The sequence below is a fragment of the Prionailurus viverrinus genome, chromosome E3 (assembly GCF_022837055.1).
Source record: "Prionailurus viverrinus isolate Anna chromosome E3, UM_Priviv_1.0, whole genome shotgun sequence".
Classification (NCBI taxonomy): domain Eukaryota; kingdom Metazoa; phylum Chordata; class Mammalia; order Carnivora; family Felidae; genus Prionailurus; species Prionailurus viverrinus.
Genome location: NC_062576.1, coordinates 18,600,629 through 18,615,839, shown reverse-complemented (window position 1 = coordinate 18,615,839; position 15,211 = coordinate 18,600,629). Strand labels below are relative to the sequence as shown.

The 15,211-nt window shown below is 48.4% G+C and overlaps 1 protein-coding gene across 1 annotated transcript in view; it reads left to right on the top strand.

Moving 5' to 3' along the window:
• The window catches only part of LOC125154806 (uncharacterized), a 520,558-nt gene extending 510,654 nt beyond the window's left edge, over positions 1–9,904 (top strand). The window contains exons 14-15 of the mRNA XM_047839458.1: positions 184–360; positions 9,074–9,904. The gene's annotated coding sequence lies outside the window, so the exon portion shown is untranslated. The remainder of the gene's footprint in view (positions 1–183; positions 361–9,073) is intronic.
• The last annotated feature ends 5,307 nt before the right edge of the window (positions 9,905–15,211 follow it).

The window sequence follows — 15,211 nt, the reverse complement described above, 5'->3', positions numbered from 1 at the left end:
GTGTTAGTGAGGGTGTAGAGAAAGAGAACCCTCATCTACTCTAGTGAAAATACAAATGAGTCGAAAGGGTCTTGAAGCACGGCTTGGCAGTAGCTATTAGAATTCATAAGGTACAATTTTTTGAACCGGCAATTCCTGCAAATATGCACATATAACTAGGCTTTCTACAAAACTGTTTCACAGGAAACCATAAAGAAGGCGGCAATCTAAAGGACCATCAGTAGCGAATACGTTAAGTAAAATGGAATTTCCATGCAGAGGAGTACTACGAAGTCACCAGAAGTAACGAGGTAGATCTAATATGGCAACATGAAGACAGCCGTGATTCACTAGGATGCACGAAGAACAAGTTTCAAAACAGTACGTGTAAATGATTCGCTTTACTAAAATTATACATAAAACTGTATTTATTTATTTATAGAAGTATAGATTCACTCTTTCAACAAATGCATGTTGATCTACATCGTATATATTTATTTATTCAATATACGCATACATTCCTTCAACAAAAATTGACTGAACCTTTTGCGGGCCGGGCACGGGATTCTATTCACATGTGTATTTTCTTAGGCGTGATATTTACCTGCCTCTAGGTACACTGTCCATCCACAGGAGAAAACACCCTGCACGGTGGTTATCGTGGTGGGGGGAGAGATTACGCAGGGTCTTTACTTTCTACTTGACCTGTTTCTACACTGATGGGTCGAAGGCAACGCAAAGGGCTAACCCTTTCATTACAGCTAATCCTTCTGACGCAAATATTAACCAAATACACAGAAAAGTATGACGGCTACAATGTAGAGAAAGCAGATGTGCCAGCCAACGGCAAAGCCTGAGGAGTTTCTACTCAAAATTTGTACGAGGGAAACAAAGGATGGAGGAGATATTCGTTTCTGTGGGAGTCTGTTCGCTAGGAGCGTGACGAGGGCACTGTGCTGGTGTAGAGGCCTGTCTAGTTGCCTGACGTTTCCTGTGTTATCTGTGCCCACCATCTAAGGCCATCCTCTCTGAGCATGTTTTCTGACCTGAATTATTAATAAGCCCCTTGAACTTCTCTGTCAGACACACACTGAACACAATGGAACATTCTGGAAGAGTGTTTGTGATCTTAGTTTTAAAGGCTCAGAGGGGAGGAAAGAGTTGTTGGAAACACTCATACTGAAAACTTACGGGGAAAAACTGAACCCCGGGGCCAAGGACCTAACGTAACAGGTGAAGCGGGTCAGGTACGAGACAACAGTGGTCGGGATGTGCATTCCCTCTCAGCGAAGCAGCCATGTAGGAGTCAGGGTCTGAGGCTGCCGGACTGGATTTTTCCAAGGAAAAGATGTTCGGGAAAAAGCTCCTATATTGAAATGTTTGCAACTCACTGAAATGTTTTTCAAAAGATTTAAGATTGGGACCTATGGACATCTAAGAGGGGCCATACAAAAAATTGTTTCAAGTTCCTTCACAGTAAATGTGATGCAGAAGTATACACCCTGTGACCTCATGTGCACACACGCGCAGACTCAGACGTGCAGGCTCACACACACACACACACACACACACACCATCTTTAAAAAGAAAGGGGGAGAAAAGCAGAGAGGTAGCCCATACTGTATTACTTAGGTTAAGGGTACTTGCCAATTTGCAGTGTGTCCTCTGAATGTAATTCTATAATGGATTGTAATAAGAAAGGCTTGTGTCTATGGGAAGATGGGAAAGAGAGAGAAAGGAGTCAAGTAGCTTAGTTAGTGAAAAAACGCAAACACCCACTACCGAAATGGCCAATAGTTACCGCTACTGCTCAAAGCAAGGGCGACTCCAGAGGGCCTGCTGCTTAATCACGTCTGACCCTAGGCACACACATGAAAAATTCAGTGGGTCAGCTGTCAGAGTAGGTCAGTAAGCATTACACTCCGAACCTGATGTCAAGTCACAAACTGATCATGAAACACTCAAGACGTAGAAATCGCCAAAGATAGGCTAGCGAGGGGCGCCTGGGTGGCGCAGTCGGTTAAGCGTCCGACTTCAGCTTGGTCACGATCTCGTGGTCTGTGAGTTCGAGCCCCGTGTCAGGCTCTGGGCTGATGGCTCAGAGCCTGGAGCCTGTTTCCGATTCTGTGTCTCCCTCTCTCTCTGCCCCTCCCCCGTTCATGTTCTGTCTCTCTCTGTCCCAAAAATAAATAAAAAAACGTTGAAAAAAAAAAAAAAAAGATAGGCTAGCGATATGTTTCCAAACGTTCCAGTGTTTTCCAAGCCATCTCTCGTTTCCTGCTTCTGCTCACTCAATTAAAAATTTTAACCATTATTAATCACAGACAACTAAACAAACCGATTCCTACTCAGACCTGACGTTCAGTACATTTCTGTGATGACTATGCTCTCCTCCAGAATGTGCAAAAAATTAGACAGCAGAGAGCCGATTTCAGTATCGCAACCACCATACACACATCTTTCACCCCAGAAACCTCCTCTAGGCTTAAGTGAGAGCCCACCTGCTCTTATTTGACTTGGTGTCCTAACAAGCTAGGTCGTATTCTGTGGCTGCACAGCGTCAGATGCCATAGCGCATCTCAAATGCACACTACGTGGGGCGCCTGGGTGGTCAGTCGAGCATCCAACTTCGTTTGGCTCAGGTCATGACCTCGCACACAGCTCGTGAGTTTGAGCCCTGCGTTGAGCTCTGTGCTGACAGCTCAGAGCCTGGAGCTTGCTTCGGATTCTGTGTCTCCCTGTCTCTGTGCCCCTCCCCAGCTTGTACTCTGTCTCCCTCTCTCAAAAATAAATAAATACTAAAAAAAAATTTTTTTTAGATAAAATGCACATTCCGTGTAATATAATCTTGTATTTGGAAAAGGGGAAAACTTGTTTCCATAGGGTAAGTTAGAAAAAAAAAACAAAACTTGAAAACTATTTCTAGCTTGTGGGAATTACACATCTTTAAAGGACAAGGTGAAAGTTTTAATGTTTACTAAAACTTTTTTTCAATGTAAGACTTAAGATTTTGTTTAAATGACTAATTTAAAAAGAAGGGGAAGAAGTATACGTGAAAAACCACTGAGAAAATCTGACCTTGGGCTTGAGGTCGGGGTTTAAATTTCAGCTCTACCCCTTTGTCAACAGGTAACCTTATGGAAATTAGCTTAACTTCTTTGGGCTTTGGTTTCCTCAACTGCTAATAAAAGCATGTCATTCCCGAGTCGGCTCTGAGGGCTGAATGAGATCATCTGAGTGAAGCATTTCACATGGTGCTCCAAAAGCTCTCAGCAAAGATTCACAAACTCGTCATCTATAACTGCAGAATTCTTAAAACATGGACTCAGGGTGGCCCCCATACTATCTCATATATAGTAAATGGCCAATTTGGCCTCCCATTATTCATTCAAACGCTATTTACTACACATCTGCTCTGAGCCAGGCCCCTTTCTATGCTCTGGAGGTACAGAAGTAGCCGGAGCACACGTAAAAATTCAGATTATCGGAGCGCCTGGTTGGCTCACTCGGTTAAGTGTCCAACTTTGGCTCAGGTCATGATCTCACGGTTCATGAGTTCGAGCCCCACATCGGACTCTGTGCTGACAGCTTGGAGCCTGGGCCCTGCTTTGGATTCTGTCTCTCTCTCTCTCTCTCTCTCTCTGTGCCTCTCCCCCACTCATACTCTGTCTCCCCCTCTCTCTCTCTCAAAAATAAATTAAACATTAAAACACTTTTTTAAATTTCAGATTAAAATTAAACCACTATAGGTCATTTCTATTAAGTGTTCAGAGAATTACGTTAATGGACAGAAGAGTTGCAAGGGAGGGGATATTTCATTTTGAAGACAGTTTGGAATGGGGATCTTGGGGCCAGAAGGAAAGTGGGAAGGGGGTGAAAGAGAAGAGTCCCCTAAAATGAGGTGTCTGGCGTTCAGACCGGCCACCTCCTGAACGCTGCCCCTGAATCCTACCGGGCTCTCTCCTGTGGTCAAAGCCATACTCACTTGATGCTGTGCAGCTTTCTCGTGACTCTCACGGGAAAGTCCACTTCACAATATTTACTTGGGAGAAGATCTCAATCCTGAGGAAAAACACGCAGTAAGCTTTAGAATTATGTTTTCACTCCTACATTTACTGACCACCTTCATGTACCGAGCGAGTACTAGGCCCCGAAGAGCATCAGGGCACTTAAGGGTTTGACATCCAGGAACGATATGGGCAGAGATGTATTTTCCAGATGACTGTGGTCTCCGCGTGGGGACTGGATGGAAGACAGGAGTCAGGGGTTCACAGCTGTCCAGGGAAGAAGTCACGGGGAGCCTGAACTGGGGGAGCAGTGCCTGGGATGGAGGTGGGGGTATGTGGAGGCGCTGGGGGAGTAGGACCTGACAGAATTTTCCAAAAAGCAGATCGAGATGAATCAGAGAGGGTCAGGACACCAATGCTGACCAGCATTTGAGGGATAAAATGGAATAAAACAGCAAATATCCCGTAGCATCGCACACAGTGGGGATGAGTACTGTTTTGTGACACGTTTACTTTTTTCTGTGAGGGGACGATACAGCGGGTGGTAAAGGGCAGGTGCTCTGGAGCAGGGGACGGGGGTTCGAATCCCAGCTCCACCGCCTGTCTGCTGCGAGGCCCCAAAGTCACTCCACTCCCTGGGCCAAGTTTCCCTCCTCTGCGAAGCAGAGACAGGGACAGCACCTCACGGGGTTGTGAGGAGTAATGAGGAAATAAGGACACACAAGGGACACTCAGAACAGGGCCTGCCTTAGTAAGTGCCACGTGTGTGCCTTTATCATTGACTGTCACGGGGACAGGGCGCCGAGGTGGCTCCGTCGGTTAAGTGTCTGACATTGGCTCAGGTCATGATCTCACGGCTCGTGACTTTGAGCCCCACGTAGGGGCCAGGGCCCACTTTGGATCTTCTGTCCCCTTCTCTCTCTGCCCTTCCCCCATGCGTTCTCTCTCTCAAGTTAAATAAATAAACTTAAAAACCTTATTGACAAGGGTACTTAGAATTAGGTCTTGGCCTGGGGTGTACATTTGTCTTTACTGAGGGCTGCAGTAAAACGTGGCAGACGCGCGCGCGCGCACACACACACACACACACACACACGACCCTGCTCCCCCTTCTGCATCCCCGGACTGGTCTCCCCTTGGCCCCCTGGCCATCCTAGCACATTCTCTGTCACGTCCAACCAGTCCCTCAGCCCCGATGCGTATTCACGAACGCATTCTCTCCTCCTCAGCTCGCCAACTGCACACACTGTAAGGACACCGCTGTCTGGACTCTCAGCGACACCCTGCGTGTTGCCTGCAGCAGCTCCCGACGCCCCTGACGCTTGGGGAAAGAAACAAGGCGCTCCACAACCTGGTGACCTGCCCGGCGCCCCCCCAAAGCGCTCTTCTAACGCCTCCGTATCCACCTGTACTTACATTCCACAAGTACAGAGCCGCTTACTTAAAGTGGAAAGAAAGACCAAGAAAAAGACAATGGTTGGTGCCCAGAACCCGGTGGTGGGCCTCACAGGTGTGGGCCGGGATTAAGGAAGAGCTGGGGTGAGGATGACACCCCTCTTTCTGACTTGAGCAACTGCGCAGAACACCATTTACGTGCACAGTAACGAGCGATGGACAGCAGGGACAGAGAGGGAGCGGCCCCCCAAGACAGCATGTTGGCGGGGGAGTGGGGGGCTGCAATCACCAGCAAGCATTTTCCAGTAGGAGGTGACCTTAAGGGCAAGTGTCAGAACTGTGAGAGCCAGCTACCCCTCAGCCCTTGGAAAATCTCAGGGGATCTGGTCTGGGGGACAGAGGGGGAGGGAGGAAGGGGGAGACAGGAAGACAGAGACAAAGACAGTCTCCTGACCCATCAGAAGAGACACGCTCACCGATCTCAACCGTTCTCTCTCGGTGCTGCCGCGCTCCCCTGCCCGTGTGTAGGGCAGGGCCGGGTAAAAAGCTGTCCGAAGGTATTTGGAGGAAACGTTTAGAGCATACCAGAAGATGACTTTTGCTAGGAAATTCCAGAACACCCTCTAAGGATTTCACTCAGACGATATGAAGTTAAGGACACGCTAAAATTCGAGGCCTGGAGAACAAAAGCAAATGAAGGACAGCATACGATCCTGTAGCTCGTCTAGGACTTCTGACTTTCTAAACAGCTTGCCCACTCATCAGCTACTTGCCCTCTTAAGAATGCCGATTAAGGGGTCACCATGGAGGGAAAGCTTCCAAAAGGCACACCTGGAGCTTTTAAGGAACAGACATCTTCTTTCTTGCCTTTGGGAAAGGGGCAACAAATGGCTGTGGGACATGAGGCTTCAACTTTGTATTCTGGCATTCCCTGAGCCCTTCCGACACTCCACTCGCCAGTAGCTCGCACGTCACAGGAGGCATGGAAGGCAACCAGGACCGTGGATAGCTACCGGAGGGCAGCCGGGGACAACCGTGACGAAGAGTATCCCGTAGGCTCAAAGGAGATCCAACGTGGCCGACCGCTGCACAGGCTGCCATATTGAGACTGACCCCCTGCGTCCTTGATCCTCTGGCCGTGTGGAAATAGGATTCAAGAGACACCAAGAAGCTGAGGTCCCTTAAAGGGTGTCACTCACCCTTTATTCTTTGTCTGGGGTTGTCCTGGCTTTCCTGCACCCTACTCTCACCCGCTGCTTGAAGGTGGGAGGCTTCAACTGTCCCAATGGTCTTGGGGCCTGACGTCATACAGAACGAGCTCACACACAGCGGCAGCCAAAAGCCTGTGACCCACAGCCAAGCCTCTGCTGGTGCAGCCAGGGGACCCTCCCAGGTGGAAGGTGCCCGAGACAACAAGACTAGCCGACGAGATTTCCCCTCCTCTTTTACAGAAGCACACAGAGCTCAAAAACAGGGATCAGCGAACGTGCTGTCAACAGCCAGTACTCTAGCCTTTGCAGGCCAGACGGTCTCTGCTGTGACTTCTCCACTCTGCCGCCGTAGGGCTAAAGCAGCCATAGGGAAGATGGAAGGAACTGGGAGTTGGCTGTGTCGCAGTAAAACTTTATTTACCAACATAGGTGGCAGCCTAAATTTGGCCCGTTCAGCTCCTGCTCCAAAGAGCAAACGAGCATCATTTTTCTAAAAAGAAACTTAGATTTTTTAAAACCCTTTCGACTAATGTCATTATCAAAACGAAAAAACTCCACCAAATGTTTCAGAGCCTGCACTATTCTCCTTCCTCGCTCCTCACAGATAACCTTTTTCTTGGAAGGGCCACATGAGCTTCAGTGTACCGTGCTCAGAAATAAAAATCTCAGATTTAGTAATGATTAACCCACCTACACGGCGGGGGGAGAAAGCAAACCACGGGACCACGTTGAAAAGGGTGTCAAGCCCAAAGGAGGAGTTTCTCCCGTGGCTTCTGTTCACACTGCACACCTTCTGCCACTGCATTCTCTTCCAGTTCCTTCCACCACACCGTGGTCTCTGAGGCCCAGAGGCACCGCCGACCTATAGCAAAGAGTCCCCCACCCCCACCCCACCCCCGAGCAGCTGCAGGGCTCTCTGGAGAGAACAAGGAGGGAATCTGGACGTGGACGAACTGCAGTCCGTCGTTTGGAGCATGGAAGCTCCAGTGCCACTGGCTGTCCGACCTGGGGACGGCACAAGCTCTCGGAGCCCGCCTTGCCCCATCTGGGTAACCCCCTCCCCCCACCTGCAGAGCGCTCATGTTCATTCCCAAGGTCATGGATGTGCACGCCCTTCAGAAACGTTAGCTATCTTATCCTGAATGAAGAATGCAGAGGCAACCGGTTAATACTAAGGCTGTGCTGAGGCCACTGATTTCTGGCCTCAGTGAGAGAGAGGCTGGGGGCACCGATGACCAAAGACCTCATCGGGTGAGCTGATGAGGGACAAAATACACACTCAGGTCGCATTAGGCCCACACGCTCTAGTTTATCTTGGTGTACTCCTGCAAGAATCTGGGGAAATGCACGTACCCACGACTGCCACATGACCGACCTGACAGAAGAACCAAGAGAGATCTGTACAAACCTACAAAAAAGAAAACGCAATCAGTGAGATCGTTGTAGAGAAAAGGTTTGGTGCTACAATTCCAGCCCGGAATCAAAGACCAGGCCTGTGGTCCTGATTCTGCCACTGACTGGACCCATTTCCTCTTCTGTGAGGGAGTGTAATGATACCTGCTCTTGAACCCTAACGAAGGAGGTGAGGGACCAAATCAGAGAATGGAGGGGCACCTGGATGGCTCAGGCAGTTGGGCTCTGACTCTGGATTTCGGCTTGGGTCACGGTCTCGTGCTCCGTGGGACAGGCCCCGCATCTAAGCCCCACTTAGGATTCTCTCTCTCTCTCTCTCTCTCTCTCTCTCTCCAAATGAATAAATAAACTTAAAAGGGCTATGTGTCATGCTACCATCACCCAGCCTTGCAAATCTCCAAGCTATACTGAAGACACCGTCACGACGACAGTGAAGTCTTTTGTTGTCGTCAAAACGGCAAATGCACGGGCCCCTGGTCTCAGCTACTCCACTGGCAGGGCTCTTGCACACACGCAGAGAATGTATACAAGGATTCTGATCGAAAGCCCTGTTTGTAACAGCAGGAGCTCAGAAGCAAGGTACATATCTAGGGCCCTGGTGACATCACGTACGTGGCTGACAGTGGTGGCACAGCAGGTGCAAGCAGATGGGGACAGGGACGCGAGACAGGCAGTCACCGCATTCCTTTTGAATAGATTTCTAGCGTTTAAAAAAATGTTTATTGACTTATTTGGAGAGAGAGATGGGGGAAGGGCAGAGAGAGAGGGAGAGTGAGAGAGTGACAGAATCCCAAGCAGCCTCTGTGCCGTCAGCACAGAGCCCAACGCGGGGCCTGAACCCACAAACCGAGAGATCGTGACCTGAACCGCAGTCAAGGGTCGGGTGCTCAACCGACAGAGTCACCAAGGCGCCCCTGACATTTTTGAACCCGGTGGGAACCTTCACAAAAGTAAACAATTGGGGAAACAAGGGGGCGGTATTTTTTAATTTACCTTGAGTCTCCAGAAGCTGGTATCCATCCCAGCCCCAAGATTTAGAATCTGACAGGGACATTCTGTCTTCCGTAGAAATGCCTTTATCAGCTGACTGACGCCATGGACGCGAGCAACGTATCCTGAGAGAGAGACAGAGACAAGCCATGACTCGGTGATGATGGAAATAAGCCTTGCCAAGTTCACCACACCAGGAGGACAAAAGGCAACCCTTCTGCCCTTCTTCAGGGGTCGCGGTTTAGGTTATCCATAGACCTTATGGGAGAAGTAACGACTTTCAAATTCTCTTCCTTTTTTTTTTTTTTAAAGCCATGTGAACCAAAAGAAGCACAATCTATCTAATGGTTGGATCAACTACCTTAAGGAAACCGCAACGCCCCCTAATTCCACATATGAAAGAAAACTATTTTACATGAAAACATGGGATCTAAATGTCCCTCTTAGAAATGTGTCTTTTTGTGGCTAAGTGAGAGCTACTCAGAATTCGGCTGAAACTCAAAATTGGGAGACTGTCTGGAAAGTATTCTGGGGTCAGGAAATGGGGCAGATAAATGTCAAAGCAAAGACAGCCATATTTCTTACCGTGCTCCCTTCGTGTCCATCCTGTGCGGGTTAGAGCCTCGATGTTTGTAAAACATCACAGGCGGGGTTGGGCGGGGGGCGGTGCACAGGCAAATGGTGCCTAATAAACCGACTTGTGAAGCTCTGGCGTGGGAAGCTGGAACCGAGGAGACAAGAAATAAAAGAGGGTGAAAGGAAGATGAAATTGATCTGTGTTCTAAAGCCCTTCTGCTTACAGTATTACTACTTTAAGAACAAAATGTGAGTGGCATTTAGACACTTACTGCAATTTGACATAGGGATTTCGTGTCTATGGATTCTACTAGTAAATAATTTGAGCTTGTCTTTTTACATGTCTCTTTTGGGGCGCCTGGGTGGCTCAGTCGGTAAAGCGTCCGACTTTGACTCAGGTCATGATCTCACAGGCTGTGAGTTCGAGCCCCCTGTCAGGCTCCGTGCTGACAGCTCAGAGCCTGAAGTCTGTTTCAGATTCTGTGTCTCCCTCTCTCTCTGACCCTCCCCTGTTCATGCTCTGTCTCTCTCTCTGTCTCAAAAATAAGTAAACGTTACATGTCTCTTCCATTTTACTTTTCTAGTAAATCCTTTTTACCGTGGGTTACAGAGTATCACCCACAACGGACTGGACATTGGAAAAATTTTAAAAATGCTCCCCACACGCTGTTTCGGAAGCACTCTCCTACTATGGGGCCTAGTCTAGCGATGCCAACCCAGGGAGAGGAAGAAGGCCGTAGGGCTGACCTGCTGCCCATGGCCCCCAGCACCCAGGGCACCATGGTGGGGCCCTGCCTCTGCAGCGTCTGTTAGGAAAGTGTCCTCAAGAGTGCGGGAGGGAGGCTTAAGGCCTCTTAGCCAGGCCTTGTCCAATCTTACTGATGCCTGGTTTCACCCTCAGCTCAAAGTAAGTACCATGTCCTTATTCTCAGGAAGCACCACTTTAAAATTTCTTTGCATTTCTCATTGAAACTACCCATAGGATCCGTCTTTAGGGCCAAGATGCCCTGCACCCACAAGAACGATGGTCATTTGGCCAATTTCTCAATCTGGCTGAGACTAAGTCACCCTCCTGCCTCAAATCCTTTCACTGCCTTGATAGAAATGAGTTGTACAGCCTAACACGGTTACTATCACTTTAATAAGGCCAAAAAAAGTCATTCCTTCCATGAACAGACAGTTCACAGTAAAAGACATATAAATGGCTCTTCAACATATAAAAATGATCTTGGGGCACCTGGGTGGCTCAGTGGGCTAAGCAAGTGTCCGAATCCTGATTTCAGCTCAGGTCATGATCTCACGGTTCAAGGGTTTGAGCCCCACATCGGGCTCTGTGCTGACAGCATGGAGCCTGCTTGAGATTCTCTCTCTTTCTCCCTCTCTCTCTCTGTCCCTCCCTGCTTGCAAGCAAGTGAACTCTCGCTCGCTCGCTCTCTCTCAAAATAAACATTTAAAACAGATATTAAAGAAATAATCATAATGATCTTCAACTTCACCCCAAAATAAGAGGAATCTAAAATAAAATTACTGTAAGACACCATGTTTCATGGATCGGATTAACACAGATGAAAAGTTTCATGATGCACTGTGTTGGTGAGGATGTTGGGAAGTAAGCACTTTCATATACTACCGGAGAGAAGGAACGCTGGAACTCTCATGTTCAGAACGAATCCCTCTGTTACACTGCTGGCTTTGCAATGGAGAAGGGGCCATCTTCCATGGAATGTAGGTGGTTTCTAGAAGGTAGACAAGAAAAGGAAATAGGCTCTCCCCTATGGCCTCCAAAAGAAACGGCCCTGATGACACTTTGATGTTAGCCTAGTGAGACCCATGTTTGACTTCTGACCTTCAGAACTGTAAGATAATAAATTTGTACTGTGTAAAAAAAAGAAAAACGAATGAATCCCTAAAACCCCAGGCCTCTCAGCTGATGAGGGAATAGTGAGAAGGGAGGGGATCACTTGCATCTGTTAATTTCGGGGGCCTTCCTCTCCTTAGACAGTCTTACCAAATGCTGGATGTAAGGGTCATGCCAGTAGCCAATGTTTACCGCAAACCTGGAAGGGATAAAAAGGAGGCAGGTGAGTAGACGTCACTGGATTCAGGTTCTCGGGAACCAGGTCAAGGAGGGAAACCATCTACTTCACAAGGCCAACACACTCCCATTTAGCACTCCGTTACACATGTAAACAGACTCAGCCATCCGCCGAGGTGCTCACTTACACTCCTCTCACCCTTCCCACGGCGGCCATGTGTCACCTCTCTTTATTCTGACTGCTAATTCCTCTCCCAGGACCCTGGAGAGCATATAACCTCACCTCGTCCCTCACCCAGAAGACGTGCAACCGTTCATTCACTCGGCAAACTCGCTGGCCAGGACTATTCAGACAACCCTACTCAACCAGAAGTTCTGGATCCACAGGAAAGATCTAGAATTGTTTTGTCAAACTCACTAATGACTCCCTAAGTATTTCCCCCGGCTCTGTCATTTCACGTCCCTTAAGGAGTAAAAGGGAAAACCAGGAACAAACAAACAGAACAGCTACAACCTAGAAAATTTTGCCGTTGTAGCTTACCCTCTCTGGCATGCACTACAACCTGGAAAATGCTACAGTAACCTAACCTCTCCTCAGGCCACACGACAGGGAATCAAAGCTCTAGTGTTCTAAGCCAGGGATCTGAAACCCCAATGACCACTTAAGGTCTTCTGGCAACCATGAGTGGAACCAGCCTTAGGACAAGGACACGTAATGGGAGAAACCTGGATCCTTAAGGCCGAGCCCCTGTGGGCCTGCACCCCGCTCTACCTCTCCACAGACATTTTGAGAGTTTCCAAATGTCTTTATGGCTTAAACCAAACGGAGTCAGGCTTCTGTTACCTGCTACACCCTGAAGCATCCTAAGCGATATCCTGAGTGTATGAGCTCATTTCCGTGTTTCTTGATGAACAAGTGGAGAGGGGAAGGGGTGAGTGACTGTTACCCAGCTAGAGTCTGAGCTCCCAGAGGCAGATATGATACCTTCTCTTTACGTCCACTGACAAGGCTTACCGCTGCCTTGACTGTGGTCGGTGCTAATCCTGTACAAACCTATCCCCCCCAGTCTCTCTCATGTCCACGTTCACACAGCTGCACACGCGCGCACACACACACACACACACACACACACACACATAAGGAAGCACATACTTTTGGCTTCTCGAGGCAGCAAGTCAGCACGGAAATGCACAAAGTACTCATTAAGGGACACGATTCGCTACGGGCCCAGACTGTCCAAGTTTTCCAAGGGTGAACAGGCTCAGCTGTCTAAAACGGTGCTTTTCAAACGATGAATTATGACCCATCCGTATAATAAAATCAGTGTAGTAGTTTGCAAGTCTTCATCTGTGAAAATGCAGTCGAATAGAGTGAAATAGAAAATATCAGGGGCACCTGGGTGGCTCAGTCGGTTAGGCAGCCGACTTTGGCTCAGGTCATGATCTCACGGTCCGTGAGTTCGAGTCCCGCGTCGGGCTCTGTGCTGACAGCTCAGAGCCTGGAGCCTGTTTCAGATTCTGTGTCTCCCTCTCTCTGACCCTCCCCCGTTCATGCTCTGTCTCTATCTCAAAAAAATAAAGGTTAAAAAAAAATTTAAAAAAAAAGAAAATATCAGTATGCATTCCACACTGTAAGAGTTAAGACGGTTTTGTGAAGCTTTTGTTGAAGTGGGTGTTTGGGGTAAAATGCAATGAAAAGTCTGTTCTCCGAACAACCAAAATCGACTCTGAAACACAGAGAACAAGGTGGTGGTTGCCAGAGGGGGCGGGGGGATGGACAGAATAGGCAAGGAGGGCTTAAGAGGTACAAACTTCCAGTCCTGTAAGTAACGCACAAAGATGAAAAGTGGAATATAGGGAATCCAGTCGATAATACTGTTATAACAGTACGGTGACAGATGTGAGGACACCTAACCGTGGTGAGTGCTGAGTGATATGTAGATTTGTCAAATCACTCTGTTGCACGCCTGAAATGTGTGCACATTGTATGTCACATTGTATGTCGACTATACTTCAATAAGTAAAAAAAGAAGATGCTGTTCTCACTGTTGGCGGATTTGAGGAGCCCCGGCCTCAAAGGAATCACCTAGTGCCATCTAGTGGTAAAGGCCGTATCTGCAGTCCAAGAACCACAGACTAGTGATGCGAACATCAAACATGGACCTAAGGGTTGGAGGCGGCCTTGGAACTGACCTGGTCAACCCTGACATCCGATGCCAGAATCCTTCAACAACACCAAGCCACTGCCTGACTATGCACCACAAAGAAGGCACTCACTCCAATGCCCAGCAGCCCTACCTGCCGAAGAGCTGATCGAGTCGCCCCCCTCCGCAAGCTCTGCGTTGGACTTACTACCGCCCTCCTCTGGATGACAAGGAGAGGTTTCCCCTCCTCTCAACCGTATTCTCCGTCAAGTTAATACTACTGATTCCGTCAAGCCATCTTTGGTGAGGGTCTGCTACGTGCCAGCCATTGGGGATACGGTAGTGAACCAGACACAAAGAGAAGGAAGGGCTTGTGACAGATGAAGGACAACAGCATGGAGGACGGATGGACCTACGTTAGAGAATGTGAGAGGGAAAGCCTCTCTGAAAAGGGAATGGGCTGAGTTGGGTCCTTACACAACTGGAGAAAGCTGTGCAAAAGGCGTTCTAGACAGGAGGAAGAGCAGACAGAAATGCTCTGGACAGGAACCGCCTTGGAATGTTCCAGTCACAAAGTCGGTAGGGAGGCTGGAGAACAGCGGAGAAACAGGAGAAACTAGAGAGGCGGGTGGTGGGAGCCAGGGAGAGACCTCTGCAGCCACGTGCAGCGGCCCCAAACCACGGCGAGGTGCACAAACGTAACAGGTGGGGACAGAACACAAACGTATCCGGTCACGAGTCCTTACGACTCCCGCTTCCTAATGTTTCCAACACGCGTCTCCTTCCGGTCTCCAGATCTAGAAGACTGCCCGTGGTTTCTGGGAGGAAAAGGATGTCACTGATCTGCCCTTCAGAGTGGCTAACACGAGAAGATTTACAGAGCACTGCTAAGAAGACTAAGGGTCAAAGAACTAGTGGGCACTGCTGATGGGGAGTTCCAAAGGGAGATGGGCAACCTGGTTCAGAGCTTAGAATTCTGTCACCCCTGGGAGCCCAGCTGAACATGGTGGATCCACACAAGGAAACGCTAACCGGTCATCTCAGACATGAACTACAAGGATCAGACATGCCAAGATATTCAAGACACCGTGAAGGGAAAAATGTTAGGCCAAAAACCTATGTAGCCAACGTGCCCGTGAACACGTGTATGTGCGTATCTACAGACGAGTACTAGGGAACTGGCGATTTCTGGTGTGTGTGTGTGTGTGTGTGTGTTTTAATTTATCTCTATGTTTTAAACTTTTTCTCCATGAACTATATGCCATATTTCATCTAAGACATTATCAATTATAAGACTGAAAAAAGAAAGAAGAAACACTGCCAGTTAGTTAGCTTAATGTTTTTCTTATTGCTTACAATTTTAATTTTGTGCTTGTTGGAAAAAGCCCGTTTACTTGTTTGTTTAATTAGTTTTCCAGTAGGCTCTGTGTGCAACGTGGGGCCTGAACTCACAACCACATC